Source organism: Giraffa tippelskirchi, chromosome 1 (genome assembly GCF_054371585.1).
Source record: "Giraffa tippelskirchi isolate mGirTip1 chromosome 1, T2T-mGirTip1v1.2.pri, whole genome shotgun sequence".
Lineage (NCBI taxonomy): Eukaryota > Metazoa > Chordata > Mammalia > Artiodactyla > Giraffidae > Giraffa > Giraffa tippelskirchi.
The window spans coordinates 8,667,230-8,685,991 of NC_137275.1; positions in this window are offsets into that span (position 1 = coordinate 8,667,230).

Sequence of the window (18,762 nt, forward strand, 5' to 3'; positions counted from 1 at the left end):
CCAAATCAGTGGAGAAATAACTCTAGAAAGAATGAAGGGGTGGAGCCAAAGCAAAAACAATACCCAGTTATGGATGTGACTGGTGATAGAAGCAAGGTCCGATGCTGCAAAGAGCAATATTGCATAGGAACCTGGAATGTTAGGTCCATGAATCAAGGCAAATTGAAAGTGGTCAAACAGGAGATGGGAAGAGTGAACGTCGACATTCTAGGAATCAGTGAACTAAGATGGACTGGAATGGGTGAATTTAACTCAGATGACCATTATATCTACTACTGTGGGCAGGAATCCCTTAGAAGAAATGGAGTAGCCATCATGGTCAACAAAAGAGTCCGAAATGCAGTACTTGGATGCAATCTCAAAAACGACAGAATGATCTCTGTTCGTTTCCAAGGCAAACTACTCAATATCATGGTAATCCAAGTCTATGCCCCAACCAGTAACGCTGAAGAAGCTGAACTTGAATGGTTCTGTGAAGACCTACAAGACCTTTTAGAACTAACACCCAAAAGAGATGTCCTTTTCATTATAGGGGACTGGAATGCAAAAGTAGGAAGTCAGGAAACACCTGATGTAACAGGCAAATTTGGCCTTGGAGTACAGAATGAAGCAGGGCAAAGGCTAATAGAGTTTTGCCAAGAGAACGCACTGGTCATAGCAAACACCCTCTTCCAACAACACAAGAGAAGACTCTACATATGGACATCACCAGAAGGTCAACACCGAAATCAGATTGATTACATTCTTTGCAGCCAAAGATGGAGAAGCTTTATACAGTCAGCAAAAACAAGACCGGGAGCAGACTGTGGCTCAGATCATGAACTCCTTGTTGCCAAATTCAGACTTAAATTGAAGAAAGTAGGGAAATCTACCAGACCATTTAGGTATGACCTAAATCAAATCCCTTATGATTATACAGTGGAAGTGACAAATAGATTTAAGGGACTAGATCTGATAGAGTGCCTGATGAACTATGGATGGAGATTCGTGACATTGTACAGGAGACAGGGATTAAGACCATCGCCATGGAAAAGAAATGCAAAAAAGCAAAATGGCTGTCTGAGGAGGCCTTACAAATAGCTGTGAAAGAAGAGAAGTGAAAAGCAAAGGATAAAAGGAAAGATATTCCCATCTGAATGCAGAGTTCCAAAGAATAGCAAGGAGAGATAAGAAAACCTTCCTCAGCGATCAATGCAAAGAAATAGAGGAAAACAACATAATGGGACAGACTAGAGATCTCTTCAAGAAAATCAGAGATATCAAGGGAACATTTCATGCAAAGATGGGCTCGATAAAGGACAGAAATGGTATGGACCTAACAGAAGCAGAAGATATTAAGAAGAGGTGGCAAGAATACACAGAAGAATTGTACAAAAAAGATCTTCATGACCCAGATAATCACGATGATGTGATCACTCACCTAGAGCTGAAGTCCAGTGGACTTTAGAAAACATCACTATGAACAAAGCTAGTGGAGGTGATGGAATTCCAGTTGAGCTATTTCAAATCCTGAAAGATGCCACTGTGAAAGTCCTGCACTCAATATGCCAGCAAATTTGGAAAACTCAGCAGTGGCCACAAGACTGGAAAAGGTCAGTTTTCATTCCAATCCCAAAGAAAGGCAATGCCAAAGAATGCTCAAACTACCACACAATTGCACTCAGCTCACACGCTAGTAAAGTAATGCTCAAAATTCTCCAAGCCAGGCTTCAGCAATACGTGAACCATGAACTTCCAGATGTTCAAGCTGGTTTTAGAAAAGGCAGAGGAACCAGAGATCAAATTGCCAACATCCACTGGATCATCAAAAAAGCAAGAGTTCCAGAAAAACATCTATTTCTGCTTTATTGACTATGCCAAAGCCTTTGACTATGTGGATCACAATAAACTGTGGAAAATTCTGAAAGAGATGGGAATACCAGACCACCTGACCTGCCTCTTGAGAAACCTGTATGCAGATCAGGAAGCAACAGTTAGAACTGGACATGGAACAACAGACTGGTTCCAAATAGGTAAAGGAGTCTGTCAAGGCTGTATATTGTCACCCTGCTTATTTAACTTCTATGCAGAGTACATCATGAGAAACGCTGGGTTGGTGGAAGCACAAGCTGGAATCTAGATTGCCAGGAGAAATTTCAATAACCTCAGATATGCAGATGACACCACCCTTATGGCAGAAAGTGAAGAAGAACTAAAGAGCCTCTTGATGAAAGTGAAAGAAGAGAGTGAAAAAGTTGGCTTAAAGCTCAACATTCAGAAAACTAAGATCATGGCATCTGGTCCCATCACTTCATGGGAAATAGATGGGGAAATAGTGGAAACAGAGTCAGACTTTATTTTTCTGGGCTCCAAAATCACTGCTGATGGTCATTGCAGCCATGAAATTAAAAGATGCTTACTCCTTGGAAGGAAAGTTATGACCAACCTAGATAGCATATTTAAAAGCAGAGACATTACTTTGCCAACAAAGGTCCGTCTATTCAAGGCTATGGTTTTTCCAGTGGTCATGTATGGATGTGAGAATTGGATGGTGAAGAAAGCTGAGTACTGAAGAACTGATGCTTTTGAACTGTGGTGTTGGAGAAGACTCTTGAGAGTCCCTTAGACTGCAAGAAGATCCAACCAGTCCATCCTAAAGGAGATCAGTCCTGGGTGTTCATTGGAAGGACTGATGTTGAAGCTGAAACTCCAATACTTTGGCCACCTCATGTGAAGAGTTGACTCATTGGGAAAGACCCTAATGCTGGGAAGGATTGGGGGCAGGAGGAGAAGGGGAGAATAGAGGATGGGATGGCTGGATGGTATCACGGACTCGATGGGCATGGGCTTGGGTGGACTCAGGGAGTTGGTGATGGACCGGGAGGCCTGGTATGCTGTGATTCATTGGGTTGCAAAGAGTCCGACACGACTGAGTGACCGAACTGAACTGAACTGATACATATATCCCCTTGTTTTTGGATTTCCTGCCCATCCAGGCCTCCACAGAGCACTGAGTAGATAGAGTTCCCTGTGCTGTACAGCAGATTCTCACTAGTCATCTGTTTTATGCATACTGATGTGTAAATGTCAATCTCAACCTCCCAATTCATCCTACCCTGCCTTCCCCCCTTGGTGTCCATACATTGACTCATGTAATCTTAGGCTATGTCAATACAGAAAGAGGCTCTGTTCTCTGAGTTGGTTTATGCAAATCAACTGAAGAATATTGATTCAGTAGGTCTAGGGTGGAATCTGAGGCTCTGCGTCTGTAACAAGCTGCCAAGTGATCCTAGTGCTGATGCTGGCTTTTGGATTGCACTTTGAATTGCAAGAGATTAGAGCATTCCTGCATTATTTTTCTTCTTATGGGTGCCCCTCTTTTCAGATGCGTGCATGCTCAGTCGTGTCTGACTCTTTGCAACCCCATGCACTGTAGCCCATATAATTTTCCAGGCAAGAATACTCGAGTGGGTTGCCATTTCCTTCTCCAGGGGATCTTTCCAACCCAGGGATCGAACCCATGTCTCCTGCATCATCCTGCATTGGCTGGCAGGCGAGTTCTTTACCACTGAGCCACCTGGGAAGCCCCTCTTTAAGAAGGTGCTTTCTGATTATGGTGCCCTAAGAAACAGATGAAGGAAGACAGTGTGCTTAACATGGAAAAGAGAAGGCCTCAGAGAGACTCTGATGGTGGTTTCCAAACTGATGAAAGAACTGCTTTAGAAAAAGGTTTAACTTCCAATATGGAACTGATAGGACTCTAGATATAGGAGAGGTAGATAGAAGCTATAGAAAGGATTTTGATCCAGCCCAAGAAAGAACCTTGCAAACATCCGCTTTATGCATTATGAAGTGTTATATTGCAGGGTTGCAAACGCATATGGCACCAGGGGCTAATAGGTAAGAAATACAAAGCAGTTAAGAGTAGAAGACAACAGGAAGTTGGCGGGGATATGGAGAGCATATGCACATCTAGAGTCACCCCAATCCCATTTTTAAAGTTACATTGGCCAAATAAAACCTGTGTATGGATAAGGCCACTGCCAGCGTGTATAGAATCGTTGGGTCAACTAGAAAAAAATGTTCGTATGGGAAACAAATTGCCAGTCCAGGTCCGATGCATGATACAGGGTGCTCAGGGCTGGTGCACCGGGATGACCCAGAAGGGATGGGATGGGAAGGGAGGTGGGAGGGGGGTTCTGGAAGGGGAACACATGTACACTCATGGCGGATTCACGTCAATGTATGGCAATACCAATACAATATTGTAAAGTAAAAAAATTAAAAAAAATAAATTAAAAAAAGTAAAAAATGTTCCTTTCTCACATCACTTTATTTCCCTCTTTAAGAAGATTGCCACACTGTTTTGTTAGAACAGATCACTTTATTATCCTGGAAAATGGATGATTGAATCTACAAGTCCTGTGATGTGAATGGCAGCCCTATTGATGGGGGGATTCAGCCCTTGGGATCACACCCTCAGTGTCTGGATGTGAAGCTGATGAAATTGGGAGGGGGAATTACTTGTCAAGCTCTTTCAGAGAGCAGAAGCGGTGTTCAGGCCCTAGGAACTGAGATGCTGAGGGACGTGGTGTCTGCCCTCAGGTTAGCAGGGCACCCTCCCTGGTCTCCGGAGAGGGTCCATCATGGTAAATGGTGGGTAGGGTGCTGAGAGCAGCACCGTTCCTCCAGGCCAGGGTTGGGGGTGGTCAGACAGATTGCACAGGGAAGTGATGCTCAGCTTCACGGCCTTGAGTGAGACAACTCTTTCAGCACCTCCATCCCTGGGAAGCCAGCCTTTCAGTAGAGCAGGGCCTCGGGGCTGAACTCAGAACCACATTCATTCCATCCTGCCTGACCCTTCATTTCATCAGTTTGTCACATTGGAGAGCCGGAAATAAGAGGAAAGCCTCTTTGCTTTAAAACCCTGCTTCCAAGTCGTGCTGAATGTTCTTAGGCCTCTGATGTTGTAGATTGAAGCAGACACAGGGCTGGTGATGAGGGTGAGGGAGGCGTTTATTGTTGCCACTGTGCATGCACTGGCTCAGCAAGCCACCCTCACCTCAGCCTTGCAAGCCGGCCTCCTTCATCCTTCCTTAACCTGCATCCACAGGCTGCACGTGGATAGGACACCTAGACATGGTGTCTCGCGGGCATCCTTTTCCGCAGCTGCCTTCATCCCCCGATGCTGGGAATGTTCCAACAGCCTGCTGAACTTGATGCCCGGGCTTGAATCAAGTCACTCTTGTTCCAAACTCCCCATGGCTCCTCATGACCTTTTCCATCAAAGGAAAATGATCACTTCCTCAGTTGGCCACTCAGAATCCTCTCACAGCTTTCTGTCCTTCCTTCTGAGACGTCTGTTCATCTTCAACCCCGGTGACCGACTTTGTTCTGTTATAGCAAGTGGTTGCTCACTGCTGTGGCTCCAGTGGGATTTCCTGTAGAGAAAGAGTTAGAAACCCTAGCAGAGACGAGTTAGAAAACGTGCTTCTTCTCCCGGCTCAGAAACCCACTGGCTGTATGACTGGTCAAACCACTTAACGTCTCTGGGCCGGTTCACGGGGCTCCTTTGTGAGTACAGTTATATGTTCTTGTTATCGTCACTCTGGCTTATAAAGAATGCAGTGCAGATACTGCATTCACCAAGCCCTTTATAAACATCTCCTCATTTGATGGATGGGTTACTCAGCCTTCAAGACGGCCCCGGTGATCCTTGCCATCAATTTGCCAGCCCTCGGATGCAGTCGGCTTGGAAGTGAACCCTCTGGCTTTATCTGACTGCAACTTTGGCAGATAACTCCAGCTAGAAGCACCCAGCTGAGGTCCCCCCAAATTCCTGGTCCACAGAAACTGTGAGATAATAAATCATTACTGTTGTTTTAAGCCATTAAGTCTTGGAGTAGTTTGCTTTAACTAATAGGTGACTAATACCATGGGTACTTGTATTACCTCTGATAGGGAAACTGAGACTCAGGGCAGTTTAATAACCTAAGGTGGTATACCTGAGGAGTGATGGAACAGCCATCCAAACCCAGGTCTGCCTGGCTCAGAAGCCTGACTTCTTAGCTATCATATTATCCCCCTCACTTAGTGTTATACCATCCCTGTGCCCCCATTCATAGGAGATGCTTATTAAACAGTTTCAAGTGAATGAACAAACTGTTTTCATGACTGAATATATAAATGAGTTACATGAATATACATTAACAAGAGGAGCCTGTAAAAATAAAGAATGAATGAATATTTGCAATCTCTATTAAATCAAGTTGGAATTAGCCTAGTTTCTTCAAACATTTTAATCTCCAAACAAAAATAGCTCTATCATTTGTTCTTACTGTAGAAGCATTATAAAATACTTAATGCAGAGAAAATAAAGAAATTAAAATCACCCCTGCCCTGCTCATTATTGTTGACATTTTGGTGAAAAATAATCTTCTGAATATACATAAATACACATGTCCAGGAGCTATATTTAAAATGCATTGTATTAACTAATTTTGAAATTTGCTTTTCTCAATAAAAGTGGTACAGACATTTTCCAAATCCATAAACAAATGCACATCGTCATTTTTAATGGCTTGAGAGTTTTCAAGTGTAGAAAAGAAAGTGTAAGTTGCTCAGTTGTGTCTGACTCTTTGCGACCCCATGGACTGTAGCCCACCAGGCTCCTCTGTCCATGGGATTTCCCAGGCAAGAACACTGGAGTGGGTAGCCATTCCAACCTAGGGGTTGGAATCTTCCCAACCTAGGAGTTCAACCTGGGTCTCCCACGTTGCAGGCAGATTCTTTACCATCTGAGCCACCAGGGAAGCCTTAATAATAGTGAAAACGTGGGGCAGGGGAAATAGCCATAGATTGTGGATATTGGACTAAATTATCTAGTCCTTTTGCAGCCCATGGACATTTTTCCCCAAAATTTTCACTATTTTTATAATGTCTGCTTTGTCAAACATCCTTTTCTATGTTTTCCTTTATATATTTAGCCTTGAGATAAGAAGTAGAATAGCTGGTTCAAAGGGCATTTTGAAAGTATTTTATGTATTTATATATATTTTTAAATTTGTCAAACCGCACTTCAGAAATATTATACAACTTATCCTGCTGATGGCGAATGAAAGTGTTCACCTCCCCATGGCCTTGGCAACATTAGAGATAGTAAATTCCTCATGCAGATGTAGGGACTTCTCCAACCTGCTCAGCACTCTGCGTGGCCCTGGTGTGGACCGATTTTCATCAACAACCGTGAGCCAAGGCAGATGTACCTCTGGTAGTGAAGACTCGTCCTACAGGGATGTTTTCCTGGTGCCTCTATTTTGGTCTTAACATATTTCAGTCATGTCACATTGTTTCTTATACGCCCAGTAAATAGCCTTAGAAATCTTTAGTTCACCATCGTTTATTCTAACTTGAATAAAGTCACAGCACACAAGCGGCTTATTAAAACAAAAGTAACCCACCTTCCATAAAAGGAGCCTTTGTTTCCCTTATTTTTCTCTCCCTTCCTCTGAAGCCTCAGGCCTACCCCCCACAACTCCCTCCGCCCTCCTAGCCCCCCACCAAGCAGCAGTTACCAAGCCCTCTTGTCCCTTTTGCTCATACGTGGACGTGAATCCTCCAGCTCTCCATCTGACCGCAGCTACACTGAAGGCCCTGAGCTAGAAGCACCAGCTCTGAGCTCCTGGCACCCCCAGGCCACCCAGGATTCTGAGGCCAAGATCCCTGTTGTTTGTGTCTCCCTGGCGCCTGGCGCTGAAGAAGCACTCAATAAAGGTTTATTGAATGAATGAAACCTATCTCTATTGTAGGTTGTCATGAGCAACGAAACAGCCCAAGGAGTGAGCGGGAAGGAGCTCTGTCCTGGAGACTGCCAACCCGGAGACTGACTTTGTCTCTGCAGCCAACTGGCTGTGTGATTAGGGGCTAATTCCTCTCCTCTGTCAGGCTCCGTTTCTTTATCTGAAGTGAATTTGTGAGATGCGATCAGTGGTTTCCAAACCTGTTACCATCAGAGTCACCTGGAAAGCTTAAAAAAAAAAAAATTACTGATTTGGGGGCTCCATCCCCCAATGCAGAGCTCTGGAGGAGACAATGGCAACCCATTCCAGTATTTTTGCCTGGAAAATCCCATGGACAGAGGAGCCTGGTGGGCTACAGTCCGTGGGGTTGCAAGAGTCGGACACGACTGTGCGACACACACTTCTCTCTGTGTATCTGCTTCTCCCTTATGTGACCAAGAACGTGTTGCCAGCTTTGAGGCTTCTGTTTGCAGATCTGTAAAACGCGGATGATAACCATGGAAAGTGCCCTGAGAACTAACTCCATGGGGTTGAAATGAGACTCTAATTATGGGAGGAAAGGACCTCAAAAACTTATAACAATGCCAAACATGTGCATGAACTATTGGCTTTTTCTGTCTGCTTTTCTCAGTGTGACTTGGGGTCCGGTTTTGGATAGCCAAACCTAGGGCTCCCCTAGTGGCTCAGATGGCAAAAGAATTTGCCTGCAATGCAGGAGACCCAGGTTTGATCCCTGGGTCGGGAAGATGCCCTGGAGAAGGAAATGGAAACCCACTCCAGTTTTCTTGCCTGGGAAATCCCATGGACAGAGAAGCCTGCTGGGCTACAGTCCATAGGGTTGCGAAGAGTTGGACACAACTTAGCAACTAAACAACAATAAAAACCCCCATGTTAGATAATGCCTTGCTGAGGCCCCTGTTTTGCTTGTCCCACTGGGAGTCTAGATTCTCTTGAAATCCACACCCCCATTTGTTTCTCACTTGAGAGCAGGGGACTGTCTCTTTCCAGCTTCCCCTAAACCCTTGGCTCTTGAGCTAACTAAACCATGCCCTCTCATCCTGCCTCTACCCCCTGTTCTGTCCCTTATCCCAATCCTCTGACACTTTCTCAGATTTGTCTTCCAAATTGGCAGGTGGCCCACTCCCAGATTGGCTGGCTGCCCTGTGTTGGGGTCAGGGTGTAGGGACGATGCTGTAAATGCTGACAAGAAGTTGAGCAAACCAAGACGTGGGTACCATCTCATTATCCCTCCCGCGACCAGGAATGGAGGGGACCCGGTCTAGTCTTTCTCGTGCTCTCTCTGAAGGTCTGCCCCCGAAGACTGCTGTTGACGAGAAGCAAGAGAAGGAAGATAGAGCGAAGGCATCAAAGATTCATTGAGGAGCTACTCTGTCCCGGGTCCCATCCTCGGCAACTCTGTACATGTTTTTCATAACAGCTAAACTTTGCAGCACATCTCCTTTGCTGCACAGTTTCCTTCAGTTCTGTCGCTCAGTCGTGTCCGACTCTTTTTGACCCCATGGACTGTAGCACGCCGGGCCTCCCTGTCCATCACCAACTCCCGGAGTTTACTCAAGCTCATGTCCATTGAGTCGGTGAGCTCATGTCCATTGAGTCGGTGATGTCATTCAACCACCTCATCCTCTGTCATCCCCTTCTCCTCTCACCTTTAATCTTTTCCAGCATCAGGGTCTTTAGGGCGTCTAATTTAGCCCTCGTCTCAGGCCTGCAGTGGGAGTTGTGATCCTCACCGTCCAGGTGAGAAAGCTGAGCTGGAGAAATGACGAGTCTCAGTCCAACCTCACCCGTATGCAGGAGGCAGAACCGGGATTTGAACCCTGAGCAGGAGACTGACTCCAGGGTCTGCCCTGCCTGACGGGAATGGGTGCTTATTCACGCTCCATGTTTAGCATTTAAATTTCCAGGGAAATACTTGAACCCAGAATGGGATTTAGTCTTAAGTTTTTGGAGCCAAAATTATTTTAATTTTATGGCTAGGAAAAATGTAAACTTACATTTTCAGCAGACCAGAGATGATAAAGTGTGCATTTGTCAAATAAAATTCTTTGCCGTGATAAAGTAAATTATTCCTTGGCCTTGTAAAAAATTAGGCCTCACTTGAACTGTTTTCACTTCAGCCTTTGCTAATATTTCTGTTATCTCCATTAGGGATTACAATGATGAATGCCTTTTATTCGCATCGTTAAGCACTTCAGTGAATGTGTGAGCACACAGAACATCATAAGTCACAAGGAAGTGAAACAACATGGTCTCCTGGAATGAAGGGAAATCTTGAGAGCCTGACAGATTGGGGTTAGCAGCCTGTCTCTGCCACTCACTGGCTATGCAAACTTGGTCAAATTCCTCAGCTTCTCTGGGTCTCTGCCTCTTAAAGTGTAAAACACAGATAACAAAACTTATCTCGCTGGGTAATTTTAAGGATGGAATGAGATGACATACTTATAGCACTTTGCACAGTTCCTGGCATGAAGTAAGTGCGTAATAAATGTCATGGTTATTATTGGAATGGCTCTCATGGTAACTAACTGTTTAATGACACGCCCAGCACTCACTCCAGTTATTAGTCCTTTGGGCAGCAAGACTGAATTTAGGCCTTACTGTCTGATGGACCCCAGCTGCTGATGTACTTCTGCCCCTGTTAGAAATAGGTCAGGCAGTAGGCAAGTGAAGCTCATTAGTGGGTGTTATCTGTTGAGATCCTTTTGGCTGCAAGCAACAGAATATCCAGGATTCCCAGGTGGCACGAGTGGTAAAGAACCCACCTGCCAATGCAGGTAGACATAAGAGACACAGGTTGCATCCCTGGGTCTGGAAGATCCCCTGGAGAAGGGCATGGCAACTCACTCCATTATTCTTGCCTGGAGAATCTCATGGACAGAAGAGTTTGGCAGGCTGCAGTCCATAGGTTTGCACAGAGCTGGACACAACTAAAGTGACTCAGCACTCATGCACACCTGCAACAGAATATACAACTTAAAGTGTCTTAAAAATTAAGAATAGTGGTCACCTCTCACAATAAGAATTCTCAGGGTAAGGTGATTCTGAGGTTAAGTTGCTGAAAGATGCCATCAAGTTCTCAAAGTCTTCCCTTTCTTCTTAGCCATTCTCAGCCTATTGTCTGTTAGGCTGGCTCCCTTATGGTCACAAATAACACCGGCATCACATCTTTACAGCACAAACTCCAAAGGTCAAATGGGTCCAAAGGGGACCCATTCCATCCTCATGCCCCTTTTAAATAAAGAAGAAAAATTTTCTCAAAGCCCAGCCTTCCAGAATATTTCTCATCGCTTTTGTTGGCTAGAGTTATTACTAGACACTCATCCCAGACCAGTGCTAAGGGGAATGGTTCAGGTCAGTGATTCTCAACTCTGGCTGAGATTGAATTGGGGCACCTTTAAAATATCAAGATAAACAGATGTCCAGGTTCTATACTTGGAGACTGATTTAATTGGGCTCAGTTGGGGCCCTGTTGTGTGCACACACATTGTGTGTGTGTGTGTGTGTGTGTGTGTGCATTCCAAAGAGCTCTGATAAGCACCTAGGGTTGAGAATCATTGGCTTAGACTCTCCAGGTCTCTCCCTGTGGGACAGAGCATCCTGGTCTTCAGTGAAGCACATGGCCATAGTACATCTGAGCCAAGTGAAGTTCTAGAAACGTGACTGCGGTAGATGTCCAAATGCATCTGCCAGCACAGGTCCAGGTAGAATATCTGGATGAGGCCCCATGGTATTCTGAAAAAAATACGCTACAATCTGACAGACCTGAGAACTCCAGTTCTACCACTTGCAAATTGCGTCAGTTTGATTAACTTCATCTCTCTGAGTCTCAGTTTTCTTACCCAAACTTCACCCTCTTGGAGAAGTTTTGAGGTTACATGACAGCCAGGCAGTGAGAACTGCTGGAACAGATGAGGGCTCAGCCCATGCTGGTTAATGTCCCTGGAGGCCAGATTTTTCTTTTCCAGACCAGAAAATATAATTGGCCCCTCCCCGGGACCCTTTAGGCCTGTCCAACGTGGTTGTGACCTGAATATTTGACCAAAGCAACAAGAGCAATGTTCCTCTGTGTTGTTTGGATCAGAGCCTTGGCACAGAGTGAGTCAGAATGATGCCTTAGGCAGGGTTGGGTGGAAGGTTTCGGAGACCACGTAGGAAAGAGTGAGGTGTGAGTTCTGGCTGGATTCGAGGCATATCAGAGGCTGCAGAGCCCAGGCCTAACTGCTTAATGGAAGCTCTGGGCCTGTCCAGCCTCCTCCCTGTCAACCTGGTGGCCACTTTATCTGCCTACCAGCCAGGAAAAGAGTCAAGTGTAAACCGGCAGTTCATGGAAATGGGTTGTCAGGTCACTGAATCAATATGTTACCGTTAATCTGTTAGAAACAGCAAGGCTCCCCATTTGTAAACGTCTCCTTGATAAGCCTGTTAGAGCATATACAACTGGGAAAATGAATGGCTTCCCACCAGCAGCCCTGGGATCAGTGTCTCCAATCCTATACACGTGGACCCACCTGAGCAGAGCTCTGTGCTTTTCCACTGCGGACATGGGATCTCCAAGGAGAAGGTGCGGACCTCCATTTCTTAAAGGCTCAGAGAATGGGGATGAAGTAATTCTAGGAGTTTTCCTGGTGTAAGGATGGGATCGTGGGCTGAATACTCAGACACTGGGCTTGGCTCCTGGTTCTCAGCTTGATGCCGTGTGGCTCCAGTAAGCTGCTGAATCACATCCTGTGGGCACCTAACCTCCACAGATATAACTCCACAAACTTGGTAAAACAGCCGGTGAAGAAGGGAGATGGTTATCAACAGTGTGGGTGATTTTGCCTGCCCGTCTACGCAGTGAGCACCTACGCTGGAGTGAGGGGTAGGCAGTATGGATCTGAGCTGTTGAAGTCAGTGTTCGTTTGCTTATCCCCCATGCCACGTGCATCTTACTGTGCTGGGTGTGATTCAAGGATCAAATGTGTCAAAAGTCAAAAGTCAAATGTGTTTGACTGTAGACCTCTTTTGCCAGGCTTGCTAACTTCAGAACCCAAGTCCTGTGCAGGATGGAATTCGTTCTCTCAGGCAACGTGACGGTGGCAGTGCCGAGACTGTGTTACCTCACTTTCCCTTTCAGAGTGGGAGGCTCCTTACGGAGAAATCTGGTTCTTCTCCAGCTTTTAGTCGATCTTGCTTCCTCTCTCTGAGAACCTAGCATAGAGCCCCGCACATAGTAAATACTGAGACTAATGCTTGCATGTATGTGTGTTAAGTCACTTCAGTCATGTCCAACTCTTTGTGACCCTATGGACCATAGCCCGCCAGGCTCCTCTGCTCATGGGATTCTCCAGGCAAGAATACCGGAGTGGGTTGCCAAGCCTTCCCCCAGGGAATCTTCCCGACCTACAGATTGAAGCCACGTCTCTTAAGTCTCCTGCATTGGCAGGCGGGTTCTTTACCACTAGAGCCACACTCGGTGCTCATCTCTTTCCACTTCGTTCTTAAATGGAAACTGAGGCAGAGATACTATTGTGGCTCACCTTCTCTAGCCAAGTCAGTCTCGGTGGTGAGTTCCTGGCACAGACAGACCAGTGAGTTCCTTCTTTAGGATTCCTGCATTTAGGAATGGCACAGTGGCTCAGGAATAAAAGATGGAGGCCAAATTTTTAATGGCATTCAAACCCCTGGTTTCAGTATGTTCCTGGAATCCAAATACTGTGCTTGAGTGAGACCCAGCATCCTTATGAGAAACTTGCCTTCTTACCTAGTTCAAGGTCAGTTTCAGTCACCTGTAGCCAAAAGAGTTTTAAGCAACACAATGAGTTCGATTAGACGATGACCCCTTGTCACTTGGATCAAAAGTTCCAGGTAGGCCCATTGGCAGAGATTCTCACAGGCTATCTCACCTTAAAAACGAACTCTGTTGAACCTGAAACTAATGCAATGTTGTAAATAAACTATACTCCAATAGAACTGTTTAAAAGAGAAATATATATTTGGTCCTTCAGATCATCAAAAACAAACAACAAAAACACAATGAGCTTTGTTGAAGATTTTGGAGTGGCTGCAGGACTGAAGCAATTCATTGATTGTCTCAGCCAAGGACGTTGTGGCTTGAGCCAGAGCTGACATAAGGGGACTCTACAGATGGACATCTCTCAGGCCTACCAGTTAGGAGGCACTGGTTATGTGTCATCAAACATAACTAAGGACTCAGATGAAATATGGAGACTTGGTTTTGCCTTTTCCATGATGACTCTTCCCTCAAGCAACTGCATGTTGGGAAAATGGCTCAGCTTCAATACTTCAGTTCAGTCTGTGAAATGAAAATATCTCCTGCCGTATTAATAAGCAGGAAACGTCACAGCCATCAGCGATTTCTGGCCTCCAAATGCAAATGAGGCTCCCAAACTGTGATCCAGTGGATGCTGCCACCCCCCATGGTGATTGCTGAGGAGCTGGGGGAATGCAAGAATCAAGATGAACAAGGAAACAGGATTGACTCCACATAGATAGCTGAGGAGCATAGGAATGAACTCCATGAGCCCAGAGGCTTGCATCTTCCCACACACAGAATGCTAAGTTCCTTAACTTGATCCCTGATCTTTGACGTTCAGCCTGCCTGCTCCCTTTGTTGCAAACTTGTATATAGCCTGATTCTCCCGCTCCTGCCTCCTTGCAGCAGTTTTCTCAGAGCTCCTGGGATGCTGCCTCCTGCGCTAAACATTCCCACCAAATAAAATAACTTTCTGCTTTCAGGTTGTGACTATACTTTTTAGTCAACAATTCTAACCCAGAACATGGCCTTCCTATTCTGTTGTTTATGAGGAAACTGTAACAAAACTTTCAGGAGGCAGCGTGGGTCTGAGACTTAGAAGACCTGAGTTCTGGTTTTCTGTGAATGATTTGTTTCATCTCTCTGGGCCTCCGTTGACTGATTTTAAAATGAGATTATCAGCCCAGAAATGGGACAGAAGGTTTGTCTTGCCGTCTCCTTCCACACTTGCCAGCTGACTCAACCACTACCTTCTCACCCAAATTAGAAGGTAATGTTCACTGCACAAACCCAGGAATGCAAGATGTATTTATACCTTTGTGTTTTTCTACAGTGAACTTGATTTTTGCCTCAAGCCTCATTTATACCTAAGTGGTCTGTCCCATCTTTCACCAGGGTCATGGGCAACTTCTGGAAATTTTTAAGAGGCTGATTCATTGACCTTTAATTACCCTCTTCATCCCCCGTTATCCTGTCTTTTTCTCAGTCTTTGGTAGTTGCTCTCGCAGAGGTCCCCGCGTCAATCCTGTGGACCTTCTCAGGGTGTATCTTTAGGACCTTGCGTGTCCTCCTGACTTCCTTGGCCTCTGGGATGTCTGTCTATGTCCCCCTCTAAACTCTCCATGTCCCCCAGTCTCCATCTCCTTGCCCTGGTCTGTCTTGCTCATCCCTTGCTTCTTGGTGCGCCCAAGGATCTCATTCTTGGCCTTCTCCTCTTATCACTTTAGAGGCTCTTTCATTCTCTGGAATTTCATTATTTCTCAGTTTAAACCACTCTCAGTGAGTTGCTAACCCCATCAAACCTCTCTGGGTGTGTGTGTCTGCATTCTCAGCCATGTCCTACTCTTTGTGATCCAATGGACTGCAGTCCACCAGACTCCTCTGCCCATGGAATTTTCCAGGCAAGAATACTGGTGTAGATTGCCATTTCCTTCTCCAGGGGATCTTTCCGATCCAAGGATTGAGGCTGTGGCTCTTGAGTCTCCTGCACTGGCAGGGGAATTCTTTACCACTAGCACCATTTGGGAATCAAACCTCTATTCTTATGTTAAACTCCTCTCCTAAGCTTCATTCATTTTTCCATCCTTTCCATTTATGAATACATGTCAAGAGTTTTATGCATGCCAGGATTTGCTCTAGATTGGATTCATAGATGAATAAAGCCCACTGTTCTTTGAAGACATTGGCTGTTGGACATCTCAACTGGGATAACACGCACAACCCATACTGAACTCATGCTATAACTCACTCTCTCACCCACACCTGCTCTGGTGCCTGTGTTTAGTTCAGGGTGTTATCATCCAGCTAGTTGCTCTAGCTAGAAACTCAGGGGTTATCCTGGACCAGCTCTAACCTCAGTCTCTCTGTCCTGTGATTTTTTGCCGATGATGTTTCTGAATCTTTATGCTGACCCTCTGCTTTCTCAGCACAGCTCCATCCCTGGTGCTCATCTCCTACCGATTTATTTGCAAGAAGCTTCTCATAAACCCTGGGGCCTTCAAGATTGTTCCTGAACGCAAACAGGGCTATGTCACCCCCTGGTTAAAACTTCCGAGGGCTCCTCCTGGTGCTTGGAGTCAGCTGCAGACACTCTCCTGTGATGTCCATGTGATATCCTGTGTGTCCTGGCAGCCTTGCTCCCTCCTCTTGCTGTTTCTCTGCCATTCTGTGTCTTGCTTTCAAGCACTGAGCTGCTTGTAGTTTAGCCACCCTAACTGTTTTTTCGGTGCCTGACTCCCTTTTGCTTGTAGTCCCCTACGCTGATTTCTCACTTACCTAGTTCCATTTTTTCTTTAAACCTAACCTCAGGCATCAGCATCTCAAAAAAACCTTTCCTGATCTCTCCCTCCCCACCTCATTGTACTTAGACACGCTGGGTTCTATGCAATCATATCAGTCTGTCCAGGTCTTTCCCACTCCGCATTCCATTGTTTTTATCTGTTCACATATGTCTACCTTAGGAATTGAAATAAATGTTGACAAAAATTAAGTTAAAATCCCATGTATGTGCCTAGCAATTCTATGTTAGTTACTTGATCACCCTGGCTCAGAAGAATTTGTGGGGCTGGGGAAAAAAATGTGTCCACAGGATTGTCCAAAGTGCCCAGCTGGGCCAAGAACTGAAATTTCACCTTAGACCTGCTGACTTTCCATCCCAGGCCCTGACTTTAAGACCACAGAAAAGCTCCCAGAATTTCAAAGCATGGGACAATCTCTCTGCCCCACAGATTAATTTTAGAGTCATTGAAATTCTGCCAGCTCTGGGGGCAATGATTGGGAGCCAGGCTGACAACCAGCAAAGGAGGAAATTACTCTGTGTCTATTTCAAGATGAGGGAGTTGTAACCACTGGTGCCTCCCCCAGTGATGCTGTTCGAAAAAACATAAATTTAATACTTTCATGAAACTCAATCTTCTAACCATAAGTGTTTCAGGGCTCTCTTTGATGTTCAGGAAAAGCTTCCTGGTGCCAATGTCTTTTGCACATATGGTGTGAAAGCCGCATTGCACACGAGTCCAGCATCTTGAGTCCCTGGCTATCTGGAAGGAAGGATTAACACTTGTTTCAATAACTCAACAAATATTTATTCAGTGTCTGCTATGTTCGAACCACACTGTGCTGTAGAAGGATGAACATACATTCTGGGTCAGTCGAAAGGGTGTTCAAATCCTCTCTTGGCCCCTCACTGGCCACGGATCCTTGTCAAATCCCTTCTTCCCTTGAGCTTTGGTCTCCTCGTGTGTGAAATGGGCTTATAAGATCTGTCTTCAGGGATATGAGAAAGATTATATAAGGTAGAGTAAGAAAGAGCCTGCCTAGCACAGTGCCTGGTATCTAAATTTTTATTTAAGAGAAACAAGGAGAATCCAGTTTCCTACAAATATAATTTGAGCTGACAAGTGGTAGCTCTTCTTTTAGGACAAGCAGCATTAAAAACCCTTAGGGGCACATCGATTGAAAATGTATTTGGCTGCAGAGACACAAAACCAGTGGCAGATCAGTATATGATTAACAACTGACTCTGGGGAAAAGTAAAACCCCGATTTGTAGTGTTTGGTGTTTTTCATAGTGGAAATACACCCACCATGGCTTCTTTTAAGCTACCAGTGTGATGGAACTTGATATGGAGTTGTAAATATATATAGTATCTAGTACAGTATATGGAGAAGGAAATGGCAACCCACTCCAGTATTCTTGCCTGGAGAATCCCAGGGACAGAGGAGCCTGGTGGACTGCTGTCTGTGGGGTTGCACAGAGTTGCACACGACTGATGTGACTTAGCAGCAGCAGCAGCAGCAGTACAGTATATACTATGTATATAATATAGAATTGGGAGATAAACAGAGGGATATAGTCTCAGGAGCATAGAGAGTAGTAAAACTTGAAGTGAGTGAAAGTCGCTCAGCCGTGTCTGACTCTGCGACTCCATGGACTATACAGTCCCTGGAATTCTCCAGGCCAGAATACTGGAGTGGGTAGCCTTTCCCTTCTCCAGGGGATCTTCCCAACCCATGGATCAAACCCAAGTCTCCCACATTGCAGGCATATTCTTTACCAGCCTAGCCACCAGGGAGGCCTAAGAATACTGGAGTGGGTAGCCTATCCCTTCTCCAGCAGATCTTCCCAACCCAGGAATCGAACTGGGGTCTCCTGCATTGCAGGCAGATTCTTTACCAACTGAGCTATCAGGGACACCCCTAAAACTTGTACAATATTTAAAATATTGCAAATATTGTAAAATACTGAAAACTTGTAAAATATTTAGTAACTCCCTCTCACGAGCTGGTTGAGTCAGCTCCAGGACACAAAGTCCTACCATAGTGACTTAAACATGTCGTATTTTGTTTGTCTTACATGACATGAAGTTCAGGGATGGGCAGCCCAGGGCTGGTGGCTTGGTGAAGCCATCGGAGACCCAGACTCTGCTGGCCCGAGCATGAGTCCTTCATCGTCATGGATATTACGGCAAGACTACAGGAAGGCTGCCATCTCACCGGACCCTGTATCCACATCCTGGGCAGCAAGAAGGGAGAAGCAGAGAGTGAAGCATGTTTGTTTGGGAAGAGACACTGTATAGTTCTGAATTCCTGCTGTAACAAACTGCCACATACTTAACACCAAAATGGCAACGGTTAAAAACAGCACAAGTTTAGAGATCAGAATTCCAAAAGGATTCCCAGTGGGCCAAGGTCAAAGTATGGGCAGGGC